This window comes from Scyliorhinus canicula, chromosome 2 (genome assembly GCF_902713615.1).
Source record: "Scyliorhinus canicula chromosome 2, sScyCan1.1, whole genome shotgun sequence".
Lineage (NCBI taxonomy): Eukaryota > Metazoa > Chordata > Chondrichthyes > Carcharhiniformes > Scyliorhinidae > Scyliorhinus > Scyliorhinus canicula.
Genome location: NC_052147.1, coordinates 41,875,303 through 41,888,431, shown reverse-complemented (window position 1 = coordinate 41,888,431; position 13,129 = coordinate 41,875,303). Strand labels below are relative to the sequence as shown.

General features: G+C 45.3%; 1 protein-coding gene across 13 annotated transcripts in view; it reads right to left on the bottom strand.

The window, feature by feature from the left end:
* LOC119952899 (MAPK/MAK/MRK overlapping kinase-like) overlaps nucleotides 1–13,129 on the bottom strand; it is a 313,636-nt gene that overhangs the window by 289,213 nt on the left and 11,294 nt on the right. For 2 of the 13 annotated variants that reach the window (XM_038776588.1, XM_038776581.1), the window contains exon 3: nucleotides 3,835–3,902. The exons of the other annotated variants lie outside the window; for them this stretch is intronic. The gene's annotated coding sequence lies outside the window, so the exon portion shown is untranslated. The remainder of the gene's footprint in view (nucleotides 1–3,834; nucleotides 3,903–13,129) is intronic. 13 annotated transcript variants of the gene reach the window in all.

The following is a 13,129-nucleotide window of genomic DNA, read 5'->3' as shown; positions in this document are numbered from 1 at the left end:
CAGAGTTACACTGGTGTAGCCCCGCGGTGAATAAAAGAATCATTGAAGTCATCTGGTGTTCGACTGATTCGTGCATCCGGACTGAAGTTTAGGAATTCTCATTTGGTGGCAGCGGTGGGATCTCTGGTGCGTCGACAGAAGCAGATGGTGTAAGCGACAGATCGTCTCCGGATGCGTAGGGGGAATAGGGCCCCCAAATGTGAGTATTTTTACTACTTTGGTTTTCCCCTTTGCTGTCCCGGTCGCGAGCCTGTCCTACTGTCTGCTGCTGGAGATGTCCCTACGAGATTCAGGTCAGTCCGGCGAACCCCAGAAAATTGAAAGAACTTGGGTTAGAGTCCCTGAGGTTAGAGTCCTCTAAAGAACAAGGGTTGGAGTCCCTAAGAAATAGCTAAAAGAGGTAAAGAGATATCGATGTCGACATGATCCTTGTTATTACCTAAAACCTTAGCGATAAAAGGTTCCTGTTAACTTTGTAAGGCGGGTGACATAGAATCTTTACAGTGTCACCTCTGAGCTGTAAATTGACTTGTTCGGAGCGCGATTACTCCGTGACTTAAATTATAATCCCCTGCAGGTGCGGATAACTCTGCTTACCAACACATAAAACAGGGCAAAAGCGTTGCGGACCCTGGCATAAACCACCATACACGTAATCTCCTTAATCAATTGAAAAACAGGGCAGGATAACCCTGTAATAAATTCAAAATTGGATTAATGATCTAGGATCACTATTAAATTGTAATCGGAAGGACCATCTGGCATCAGACAAAAGATATAATGGGTAATACTTTAGATACAACTTTTGAAAGTGGCAGTGCACTGCAAACGCTTTGTGAACAATATCCGGAGCACTCTAAGCAGTTGAGACTATTATCGGGGGAATTGCATTAAAAATTAGGAGAAGGGAAATGGCCACTGGGGGAACTAAAGACCCATCAACAGTCATGGAAGCACAACATTTAATTTGGAAAATAACCGAGGGTCGACTGCTAAAAAGTTAATTGCTCTATGGAGGGAATATTGTCAAAAAATTGAAGGATGCCTCCTTGTTAGCCAGCTGGCAGGATAATGCATTAAAATTGGGTATAGAATTGACAGAGGGAGGAATAGTTAAAACAGCCAAGGTCTTGAAAAAGGAATGCGCGCATGGGAAAAGAACCAGGTCATTAAGCTATCCGCCTTGAATCTGTATATTAATCCATGTGAGCTTAACCTTAAGTGGGATAAGGTGCTGTCAGGGGCTGCGGAATCCCCAGATCTTGTCTCCCAGAATTCTGACATAATAAACTGCTTTTTTTACTGATACTCAGGCCTTCGGGTGAATATTTTCACCCCTAACATTTGGTGTAGTCTGGCAGGATGTTGCTGAGCCAGACGCCGCTCGAGCCGGTGGACAAGGCGAGTAGTCAAACCTTTGACCGCCAGAAATTAGAGTCACTCGGCAAGGCAGACGGACGGTGAGGTAACATCCAACGAATCTGGTATCAAGGCTAAGTGAGTAAAAGAGTCAGTTTAAAATTTCTTTTTTTTGGTTTTTGAAGAGCAAAATACTCTGGTACAAAAAAAAAACAATGATCAAAGATAGGTGTGATCCCTGTGGAACAGGGAAAAATGGTGAGATACACAGAAGTGAGATGAGACAAATAAAGCAGGAATCATCTTAGTTCACCCGTTAAAAGAACAAATGACTGAAATTAAGCCTTCACACCATTTGGAAAACAGGCTAGTTTAAAGGAATTGAGCTCTGACTCCTTTAAACATAGCAATAAAGCGAGTAAAGATAGCGGCAGTGCAGATTGTGCAAACTGGCAAAGACATCACAGAAAACTGCCAACAATTACGGCTAATGACTGTCCTGGAATGTCTCAAGAAGAAAAAAAAAAATCAAATAAAGTAAAGTCCAAAAGATCAGAAAGGGGCTGAAACGCTCAACCAGCTTTTGTTCAGAAATATCTGAGGATGACAAATCCGCCTCCCAAAACAAAAAAATGGGGAGTAAATTCAATACAAGATTAAGGTTAGAAACTTAACAATGGATTTTTGTCTAGAATAACCTCAGATCGTTTCAAGCCATCCAGATAAACTCGGCGGTAATTCAATTCATTTGAAATTTTAAAAATAAACATCCAGTAATATCTCTTTCAAAAACTGGTTAAATAGCGAACATTGAAAATTGAATTCAGTTTAAAGAACAAGACAGAAATTTGAGTAACTTTGAAGGAAAGGATAAATAATGTCTGAGGTCACGTAACAGATAAAAATGGCATCATGCCAAGTTCTCCACCACTTTCAATTCTGTACAAAAATTTAGCCATTTCAGCAAGCAGGTCATCTTCACAAAGAAATATACGTCTCTAAGAATAGCTAATGCCTCTAAAATTAATCAGTGGAAATTGACTTAAATGGAATAACACAGATAAAGGGCGCGATTCTCCGCCCCCCCACGCCGGGTGGGAGAATAGCGGGAGGGCCTCCCGACATTTTTCATGCCCTCCTGCTATTCTCTCCCCCCCCCCCCCCCACGCCACGAATCGCCGCTCGCCGTTTTTTTACGGCGAGCGGCGATTCTCTGAGGCCGATGGGCCGAGCGGCCGGGCCTTCACACCCGTTTCAACACGGCAGCAAACACACCTGCTCGCTGCCGTCATGAAACGGGCGCCAGATGCCCGTTTGGGGCATCTGGGGGCCCGATTGGCATGGCAGTACCACGGCCATGCCAAGGGGGGCATAGGCCCGCGATCGGGGCCCACTGATCGCGGGCCGTGCGTCCGTAACGGACGCACTCTTTTCCCTCCGCCGCCCCGCAAGATCAAGCCGCCACGTCTTGCGGGGCGGCTGAGGGAAAAGATGCCAACTGCGCATGCGGGGGTTGGCGTTGTCCAACTTGCGCATACGCGGCCGACGTCATCGGCCACGTCAGCCGGCGTGACGCTTGACGTGCGGCCTTGACGACCGTCATCAAGGCCGCGCCGCCGTGACGCACGGGGCCGTGCTCCTAGCCCCACCCGGGGGGGAGAATCGGCCCCAGAAGTGGGCATGAAGGCTGCCGTGGGTCACGGCCTGTCCCACGGCAGCCTTTACGATTCTCCGCATTTGCGGAGAATTTGCCCAAAGTTTTCGAAGGAGAATGGAAGATTTTGTTCAGTATTTAATTGAGCTATTGTGAAATTTCTATCTCTTTACTCTGATATTTGCGACCTGTGAGAATGTGTATGCTTGGTCTGTGAATGTTAATATCTCTCTGCTATGATTTATCTTCTGAGAAAGTAACCTTGGGTTTATAATCAGGAATTTTAGAATAGGCTCCAGAAGGATTTTTACCTAACTTATTGTGGTGTGTCGTCTGACATTGTGATTTAAAGATCATAGTTTGAGTACAGTTTACAAATGTTTTCTTTTCAAAGGCTATCATTGACATTTCCAGGGTAATTTTGATACACAAGGAATTTTAATCAGGGTGCAAAATCACATATGTAAGAATAAGAAAATCTTAGTTTTATGGTGTTCAGTGGAAGTTGGGATAGTTGAAATACATATGACAGTTGCAATGCATATGACATATGACCAAGCCGGTGTTTCATTAGTTCAGGGTTGAAACTTCCCTGACACAAATACTTTGTAATCATCAGTAGGGTAAAACTAACCTGTCTCACAACGCACATGTTTTAATTCTGAGATTGCAGCATTAAGTGTAAAGGACAGATGGGTAAATAAAATATGTCCATGATCATGTTTCTTGTTTAAACAAAAGTAGGGTGGTGACAAAAGGACGTCTGGTAGAGAAACACGATACAGAGCAAAATTGGTTCAGTCATATATTCAATAACTTACTGTGTTTGATAGTTCAAAATAATTGTTCAAAATTAGCTCGGAAATTAAAACTGCAGACAATGTGGAAGCTGTTTTTAAAAGAAAAAACACACAACTGTGATTGAAAGCAAATCTATATTCCAAAAAAAACACATAGTTCTCAGACACTTGATAACAGGAACTTGGCAGCAATCCAACACTGCCGTGCTGGGTTTGCCTGTCTACACTCTGAGCTCTGACTTTGTAATTCTGATAAAGTAATAAAAAGTCAAAACAGCTGAAGATGTATTTTTAATTGGAACTTACAAATCTTAAGTTTTGAATTTTCAGATATATTCAGATTAGTTAAGCCACTCTGTCCCATGCTGAATGGATCTTTGGTGTTAGAACATAGAACGTATAGTGCAGAACTTTACAAGTAACTATAAGTGCCACGATATTTGCAGTAGCTTCAGGAATTTGAGACAGTTGAGTTATTATAAACTGGCTAATTAACCAGGCAAATGCACGTCAAGGTCGGGTTCAAACGCAACAGAACTAGGAAAATGGATATGAAAGGTTCGGAATATATATATAAGGACAACTAACCCCTGCATAACACAAGTGTTCGGCCCAGACAGGAAAAGTTTCATACGGACAACATCTAACACCTGGTGATGACCAGGACACTTTTCCACTTTTCCTTTAAATTTTTAGGTTAAACATTTAGGAAAGGCTGGCATGACAGCAGCACCTGTGAAGACTTGTGATGGCTCTTGAGATCTCAGAACAACTACAAGCACTTCAAGGCGCTTGAACATCATTGACTTCACAACGTACACAGGATGCACATAGCTATATGAACTATGGTGCTGTACATAATTTGATGGGATATGCATCCCAGCAGTTAGAGACTGGACCAAGGATATAGCTTATTTTAATGCTTGGCTACAGTTACATTCGGGGAAAGACATTGGATGCGTATATACAACTTGTGTCTGCTTCTCGCGCGTTCTGGTATTGTTTATAATATGAATTAAATATGTACAGTGTTTTAAATAAGGTTGTTATGAAGCAGGCTGCCAATGACAAGGGTGCCACTAGATTTTGAGGGCATGACGGCCTACACAGGGTTAGAAGAGGCATAATCAATAATGTAGTGACTTGATTTAAGACAGAAACTTCTATGGTAAAGTCACTAGACATGCAAAGGTTGAATGCGAAGGTAGAACAACTTATATTGTGATATTAATGACACAAAATGGCTGAACAAGCCACATTCCCTGTAAACTGTCTTATGGGACCCAAGCGTGGGTATGTACAGGCAGTATCCCAACAGCCGCTGATAACAGCTTCACAGTACAAGACATGCAATGTATCCTTGCTCAAGGTCTACAACTGTAGACAGGACATCATTATGTTAGTTTTGAATGACTTCTAGAACATAGAATAGTACAGCACAGAACAGGCCCTTCGGCCCTCAATGTTGTGCCGAGCCATGATCACCCTACTCAAACCCACGTATCCACCCTATACCCGTAACCCAACAACCCCCCCTTAACCTTACTTTTATTAGGACACTATGGGCAATTTAGCATGGCCAATCCACCTAACCCGCACATCTTTGGACTGTGGGAGGAAACCGGAGCACCCGGAGGAAACCCACGCACACAGGGGGAGGACGTGCAGACTCCACACAGACAGTGACCCAGCCGGGAATCGAACCTGGGACCCTGGAGCTGTGAAGCATTTATGCTAACCACCATGCTACCCTGCTGCTACCTTCTGTATGAAGTTAGGGGCGGGTAAGACAACACCCACTTTAACCATATATGTGATAATTGGGGATGTTTGTAAACTTGATTGACTGCATGTAATAAGTGTGACGCGAATATCGTTGATTGATTGTATGTAAATGAGAATACAAACTAATTCGAGGCAGCAGCCTTTGAAACCCCATTCTCAGCCCAACAGGCTGAGTTATTTGCCCTAATTCGCGCCTGTGTCCTCAGAAGGGATTTAAGGGTGAATATTTATACAGACTCTAGATATGCCTTTGGAGTTAAGCATGACTTTGGCCAATTATGGAAAAATAGAGGATTTTTGACATCCGCCAATACACAAATTTCACACAAGGCATTAGTTTCTCACTTGTTACAGGCCCTGATGCTGCCCAAACAAATCGCGGTCATAAAAAGCACTGCCCATACATCAGGTAAAACCCCAACAGATATAGGAAATAGACAGGCAGACCACCAAGCCAAAGAAGCCTCCCAATGGAAGGAGATGGTGGTGCCAAGAATGATGAGTCAGACTAAAAGCTCACCAAGCCAGTCTCCCTCGGAAAAGCCAATGCCAACCATTACCGACGTCGTTAAGTTGTAGGAGGGCGCTCCTAAAAGTATGAAAGTTGTGGGAAGAATTAGGGTGTCATTACGATCACATGACTAATTTGTGGGTCACCCCGGCAGGACAAACTTGTATGTCCGATGCCTTGGCAGCCTGGGTCACTGAATGTGTTCACTTTGCAACTCATTGTGGTGCACAAGCTACGGGTGATATATTGCTGAAAACTTGGTGGCATCCAAGACTGCAGGAAATAGCACAAAACATTAGCAGTCGTTGCCTGGTATGTCAGCGATATAACCCTGGAAAAGCAATACCCTGTGAAATGGGTAAAACCCCGTTACCAGAAAGTCCCTTTGAGACACTCCAGATGGATTACATTGAGTTGGAAAGATGCCAATGTTATAAACATGATTGGTTATTGTTGATGTATTTAGTAAGTGGATAGAAGCTTACCCCACTGTAGATAACAAAGCTTCCATGGTAGTAAAAGTTTTGATGTGCGAAATTGTTCCTAGATTTGGGATTCCACATGGATTAAGCTCTGATAATGGACCTCATTTTGTGGGACAGATCAATAAGGAATTTTGTACTCAGCTGGGAATAAAACAACAATTACATTACGCGTACCGAGCCCAGGCAGCGAGAATGGTAGAAAGAGCTAATCAGGCATTAAAAATGAAACTGGCAAAACTAAATGCAGAGACTGGAGCCACTTGGCTTAAATTATTGCCTATTGCCCTCTTCCAGATACATGCAACCCCGGCCGGAAAGACACGACTGAGTCCCGCCGAAATTCTATACGGCAGACCCTTTTGAACTCCCTGGGATCAAGAAAATCCCAAGGACGTCCAATTCCACCACATGACTACTGAAATGGCCAACTATGTGATAACCTTAACTAAGGTGTTGAAAGGCCTCCATTTACGGGTGCGAGCTGCTTATGAGGAAATACCTCCCTTGTCCAGTTCTGTCACTATTAATACGGGAGAGTATGTCCTGATTCGTAATTGGATTAGGAAAGGACTGGAACCTCATTGGGAGGGACCTTACCAAGTCCTACTTACCACCCCAACTGCAGTAAAGGTGGAAGGGAAACATGCCTGGATCCACATCCATCATTGCAAGGCCTTGAAGTGAAATGAGAAGTAGCCTCTTTTGTTTCCAAGCCCTAGGTTACAGTTCCACCCAGCCTGTAGGATGAAGTACCTACTTATCATCGTAGTCCTGCTGGGATTCTTGGAGACAAGTGGGGAGGCCAAGCAAAGAACCTGTGGAGGCAGCGGAAAACGAGTCCATCACCTGTGTCGGGAGGACACTTTACGCTGCATCAACAATGACCCTGAGGAAGGAGGATCCTGGAATGTGACCCCAGTGGACGGATGTTCGGCCTACGTGCGACGACCACACCAAACTCTGCTCCTTGATGGAAGAACTGAAGGAAGATTGCCCTGCCATCGGATTGGATGTGGTTGGGACTATAATTACAAAAACAGGCATAAAACTGTACCGCCAGGACGAAAGTATAAGGAAGGGTGTTTTAGAGATGTGTTAGTGAAGAACAACCCTTATAGGCAAGAGAGTGAAAGCAATCATGGGGGTCTTACATGGTGCATGGATTAATGATCCTGGGAGTTGTAATACTTGTAATAATCATGTTTAGCTTCCTAATTAAATGCTTGTGTAAAAGTGTCGGTGCAGCAGTAATTCCCCAACAGTTAATACAGCAACATGAAGTGAGCCTAATGGATGAGAAAGAAGATGCAGAGGAACATAGGAAAATGATAGAAGTGCAGATAGAATGGGAAAGACTGAGGCAAGTGGCTATGGATTAGAAGTTATCATAAAATGATAAAAGGGGGGAATGAGAGGTTGGCTCGAGATAGAATCAGAGCATGATGGGAAATGGAATGTCAAGTTTGACTCAAGATAGAATCAGAGCTTGATGGGAAATGGAATGTCAAGGTTTGTGTAATATGTGTATGTGCCTTGTGAGATTAATTGCTTCTGTGTTCGGCTTGATATGGCCTTATCGCGATCCTGAGATGCAGCTGGGGGATGGGTTACTCCTTCTGAAGATAAAAATTGCTATGCTATGTAGCTAATGAACTAACTGTGATTATTGAGACAAAGAAATAATGTAACTAATGAATAACTGTGTGACTATTGAGACAAAGAAATAAATATATGAAGGAGGGGTTTGAGGGGTTTTGTACACGTATATAATTAACTGTAACTGAAAGAAAATTGCCTTCACTTGCTGTAACCCAGAGTTACACTGGTGTAGCCCCGCAGTGAATAAAAGAATCACTGAAGTAATCTGGTGTTCGACTGATACTTGCCTCCGGACTGAAGTTTAGGAATTCTCACCTTGAGAAAGTCAAATATACCGTGAGCTGGTAAATTGAGGGGTCCTATCAAAAATGACGGCTGTTTATATTGTACTTTAGAGCATTGGTCACTGTTATCTGTTGGGGGGGGGGGGTGTGTTTGGCAGGTTGGATGGGGAGGGGTTATTCGCCTTTTGTTGGGTTCGTTTTGTTAGTTGGGGGTGGAAGTGGGGCTGGGGTTGCTATTTTGTAAAGTGTTTGTTATGTCTTTTGTAACATTCTGTCTAAAATGTTTAACATTTAATAAAACTCATTTCCAAAAAAAACAAATCACCCAGACCTTAGTCACACTAGGAGTTAACCAATCTCACTGAAACTCTGTTTTTCTCACAAGGGTTTCCAATCTCCATCTTTGAAGATCTATCCTTGGAATTCTCTCCAAAGGTCACTCCCACTCACGACTTTTAACAATAGCCCACCACACAGGGTTTTAATTTCACCTTCCAAGATTTCTTCTCCCTGGATTCCTGAGTACACTCAAACCCTAGCTCACAAGCACACTTTCAGATCTATGGCTGAGCCAAGCAGGACACCACTGCTCCAAAAGGGGTACCCAACGGCCCTCTTTATTTAAAGTCTTTTCCCCACACCCTTTCCTCCAATTTTTAAAACTCAATTGAACTGGGACGTCTGACTGTCTCTGTTTCTATGGCACTTGTTTGCTGGAAGAATGACTCACTGACCCTTGAACCAATCTAGTAACCTATCAAAACATTCCAAGAGTGTTCCATCCTTGCTACTAGACAGGAATCAATGTAACAAGCATTGGAACATCCTGTACCTTATATATTACAATCTCCACAGATGGCTAATTTAACACCCAGGGACACAGAGATCAATGAATTTCATGACAAGTGCAGGAGAGCATTCCAGGAGCAGCACCAGCCATACCATATAAAATGAGGAGGCGATCTGGAGAAGCTATAACAAAGGATAAATATTCATGCTAAAGAATGGAGGTAGAATGTGTGGCCATCTAAAATGGCCTCCCGCAAAGAGTGATGGGAAATGTGGTCAAGCTTGGGACACAGACAAGCTGCAGTTTGTATATTTGCAAATGGCAGCCCAGACTTTATGTAGAAACTCACATCTGCAAATGGGCCATTGAAAGGCAATTAAAGGAACAATGGACAAACTTGTCCATCACATCATCTCCCAGACTGGGCGGCACCAAGCCCGTGCTCGGAGCACTCCCTTGATTGGCCACTGAGTGCCCACCTCAAAAGTGATGTGGCAGCCCCTGATAGGATGTGACCGATCAGAGGGTGGAGCCCTGAGGAATTGATTGACAGTGACCCATAAACCACCCACAAAAGGGGGCAGGGAAAACTCAAGCCGATGAAAAGACTGGGCAGCCATCATTTCTCTTTCTTTTGGACCAGCTCTTGCGCGTGACATCTGATTGCAGCACAGCTACTGATATCAGCCAAGTTCAAGGACCCGCGACATCTACCGAAGGACGACCATCAAGCACAGACAAGCTACCCGAGTTCAAGCCGCCAGAAGTTAGGAAACAGATAAAGGCCTTATCTACCCTGCACCTGCCGGTCATTTGGAAGTTAAGTTAAGGTTGTTTAAGTGTGATAGTTATAGTCTTAGTATACATGAACGTGTGATTACTTAATTATATAACCTTGTGTTTAATAAATAAACTGTGATTGAACTGAAATACTTGTGTGATTATTTGTCCACCATACGGGTTAAGCACACACTGTGGTTATAAACGAGCAACACATGCTAAGACAGCTAAGCAATCCAACAACCAACTTACCTTTTTTCAGTAAATTTAGAGTATCCAATTCCTTTTTTCCAATTAAGGGGCAATTTAGTGTGGCCAATATACCTATCCCGCACATCTTTTGGGTTGCGGGGGCGAAACCCACGCAAACACAGGGAGAATGTGCAAACTCCACATGGACAGTGTCCCGTGCTGCTGGCCTGCCTTGGTCTGCTTTCAAAGCCAGCGATTTATCCCTGTGCTAAACCAGCCCATGGGCCATATTTGGGGTGTCAGACCTGCTGGAGTTGCAGATGGGTGCAGGGGCAGATGGCTTAGTCTTCGCTTCGTTGACGCTCACAGATGGGTTCTGTTGGAGTGGAGGTCAGCAATTCCATCCAATGCCTCGGTGTGTGGCTGGGGAATCTCATGGAGTTCTTGCATCTTGAGAAAGTTAAAGACACGTTAAAGGAGCGCAATTGAGGGGTTCTACAAAAGATGGCAGCCTTTTATTGTGTTCTTTAAAGAGCTAGGCCGGGATTCTCCCCTACCCGGCAGGGCGGTGGTTCCCGGCGTATTGGAGTGGCGTCTCCACACCTTTAGGGGCCAAGCCCTCACATTGAGGGGCTAGGCCCATGCTGGAGTGGTTGCTGCTCCGCCGACCGGCGCAAACGGCCTTTGGTGCCCCGCCAGCTGGGGCCAAAAGGCCTTCGCCGGGCGGCTGACGTCCGCGCATGTGCCGGTGCGCCAGCTGCTGCTGACGTCATACCGGCGCATGCGCAGCGGAGGGGGTTCTCTTCCGTCCCCGCCATGGTGAAAGCCATGGCAGGGCGGAAGAAAAAGAATGCCCTCGCGGCACAGCCCCGATTGCGGGCCAGGCCACCGTGGGGGCATCCCCCAGGGTCAGATCACCCTGCCCCCCCCCCCCCCCCCCCAGGACCCCGGAGCCCGCCCGCACCGCCAATCCCGCCGGCACCAGAGATGTTTTGATTCCCGCCGGCAGGATTGGCCTGTCAGTGGCGGGACTTCGGCCCATTGCGGGCCGGAGAATCGCCTCAGGGGGCCCTCTGACCAGCGCGGCGCGATTCCCGCCGATTCCCGGGCGGCGGAGAATTTGGGCCACGGTGGGGGCGGGATTGACGCCGGCCCTGGGCGATTCTCCGACCCTGCGGGGGGTGGGAGAATTCCACCCCTAGTCACCGTAGGCTGTTAAGGGGGATGATGGTTGATGCTGCTGTGTTTGGTTGTTTGTTTTGTTTTATGGTTTGCATCTGTTAAAATGTGTTTAATAAAAACATTATTTTAAAAAAGGCTGACCTGCCGTTTCTTCAGGAGTATGCAAAACCACGCAGCAGCTCTTACAGGTAGTGGAGTATGCAAAACCATGCTGCGGCTCTTACAGGTAGTGGTGACGATGGTGTCCCATTGGCCATTGATCTGTTCAGGAGGTTACGACCTGGATATTCTCCTGTGAGGAGGCAACTTCGCCATCTCGAAAGTTAAAAATGTGGTAGGCGGGCACCTCCTCCTAGCAAACATATTGCACAATATGCCCCGCTCCAGTTAATTAACAGCTGAATGATTCAGTCGGGCCGACAGCAGATTGGATCAGATTGCTGATGGAAATAGCAAAAGATGCCAAGTTGCATGATGTCTTCAGCAACCCTGCAGATGGGGTGCAGCATAGGTAGACCAGGTCACGGCTAGAGGGGTCAACCATTCCAGGATAGGCTTCCTGTTTTGTGTCCTAAATGTTCACAGTCAGATCCACCTGTTCTTCTTGGCCTCTGCTTCCTACTGGCTGAATGTCACTTACAGGAAATAAAGAGGGTTGGGTGGGGGACAGGACATGGAAACTAACATGAAACTGTTGTACCCTGAAAACATTGAGAAGCTCAAAAGGAATTACAAAGTTTGGAGTGCCGTGAAACCTCTCTTTGAGTCCCCAACATACTGATGGGAAGTGATCAAGGCGAACAGCAGGTGTTTCATCCTCAAAGATGTTCACAAGGCTAGAAAGGAACAGAAGGAAATCTCCTGACTCCGTAAAACCATGTAAATCTGCTCCAGCTGCAATCAATGAGGCTTGATGTCAAGGGGAATCTCCAAGACGTGAAGAGCCGGAAAGCCTTGCTCTTTGTCACGGAGGCCTCCAAGATCAACTTCTGGTCTAGTGACCGTTCCATGGAACAGAATGAGATGTGCTTGTGTTTCTACTTCCAAAAGGTACACACACAGATCTCTGTGACCAGCAGCCTGAAGGATGAAGATGGCTCCGTAAAGTCATCTCAGTCTGACATTTTCAGGATCAGCAAATCCTTTTATGCCAGATCGGATGACATGAAGCCCACAGTATGGCCTCCTGGTCCTTTCTGTCCCCTATCATGGATGACAGTATGTGGGAGAGTATGGACAAACCATTGACTCTGGATGAGCCAACTAACGCCCTCAAGTCCTTTTGAGAAGAGTACCTTCAACCACTGGTTATACCCAGCACTAAAAAGATGTTTGTAATTGTTGGAAGTCAATCATTGCAGCCCCAGGACATTGCTGGAGGAGTCCCTCAGGATACTTTCCTAGGTGCAACTATCTTCAGCTGTTTCATCAATGATCTTCTCTCCAACATAAAGTCAGAAATGGGGATGTTTGCTGACGATTGCAACTGCTCAGATATTGAACTGGTTCCGTATCCACATGAAGCAAGACCTGGACAATATTCAGGCTTTGGCTGATAAGTAACATTCGTGTCAGGCGAATGCCAGGCAGTGACCATCCTCAATTAAGAGAGAATGTAACAATCTCCCATTGATGTTTAACAGTAGTACATTGCTGCATTCGCCACCATTAGGCTCCTGGGGGTTAACATTGACCAGAAACTTAACTA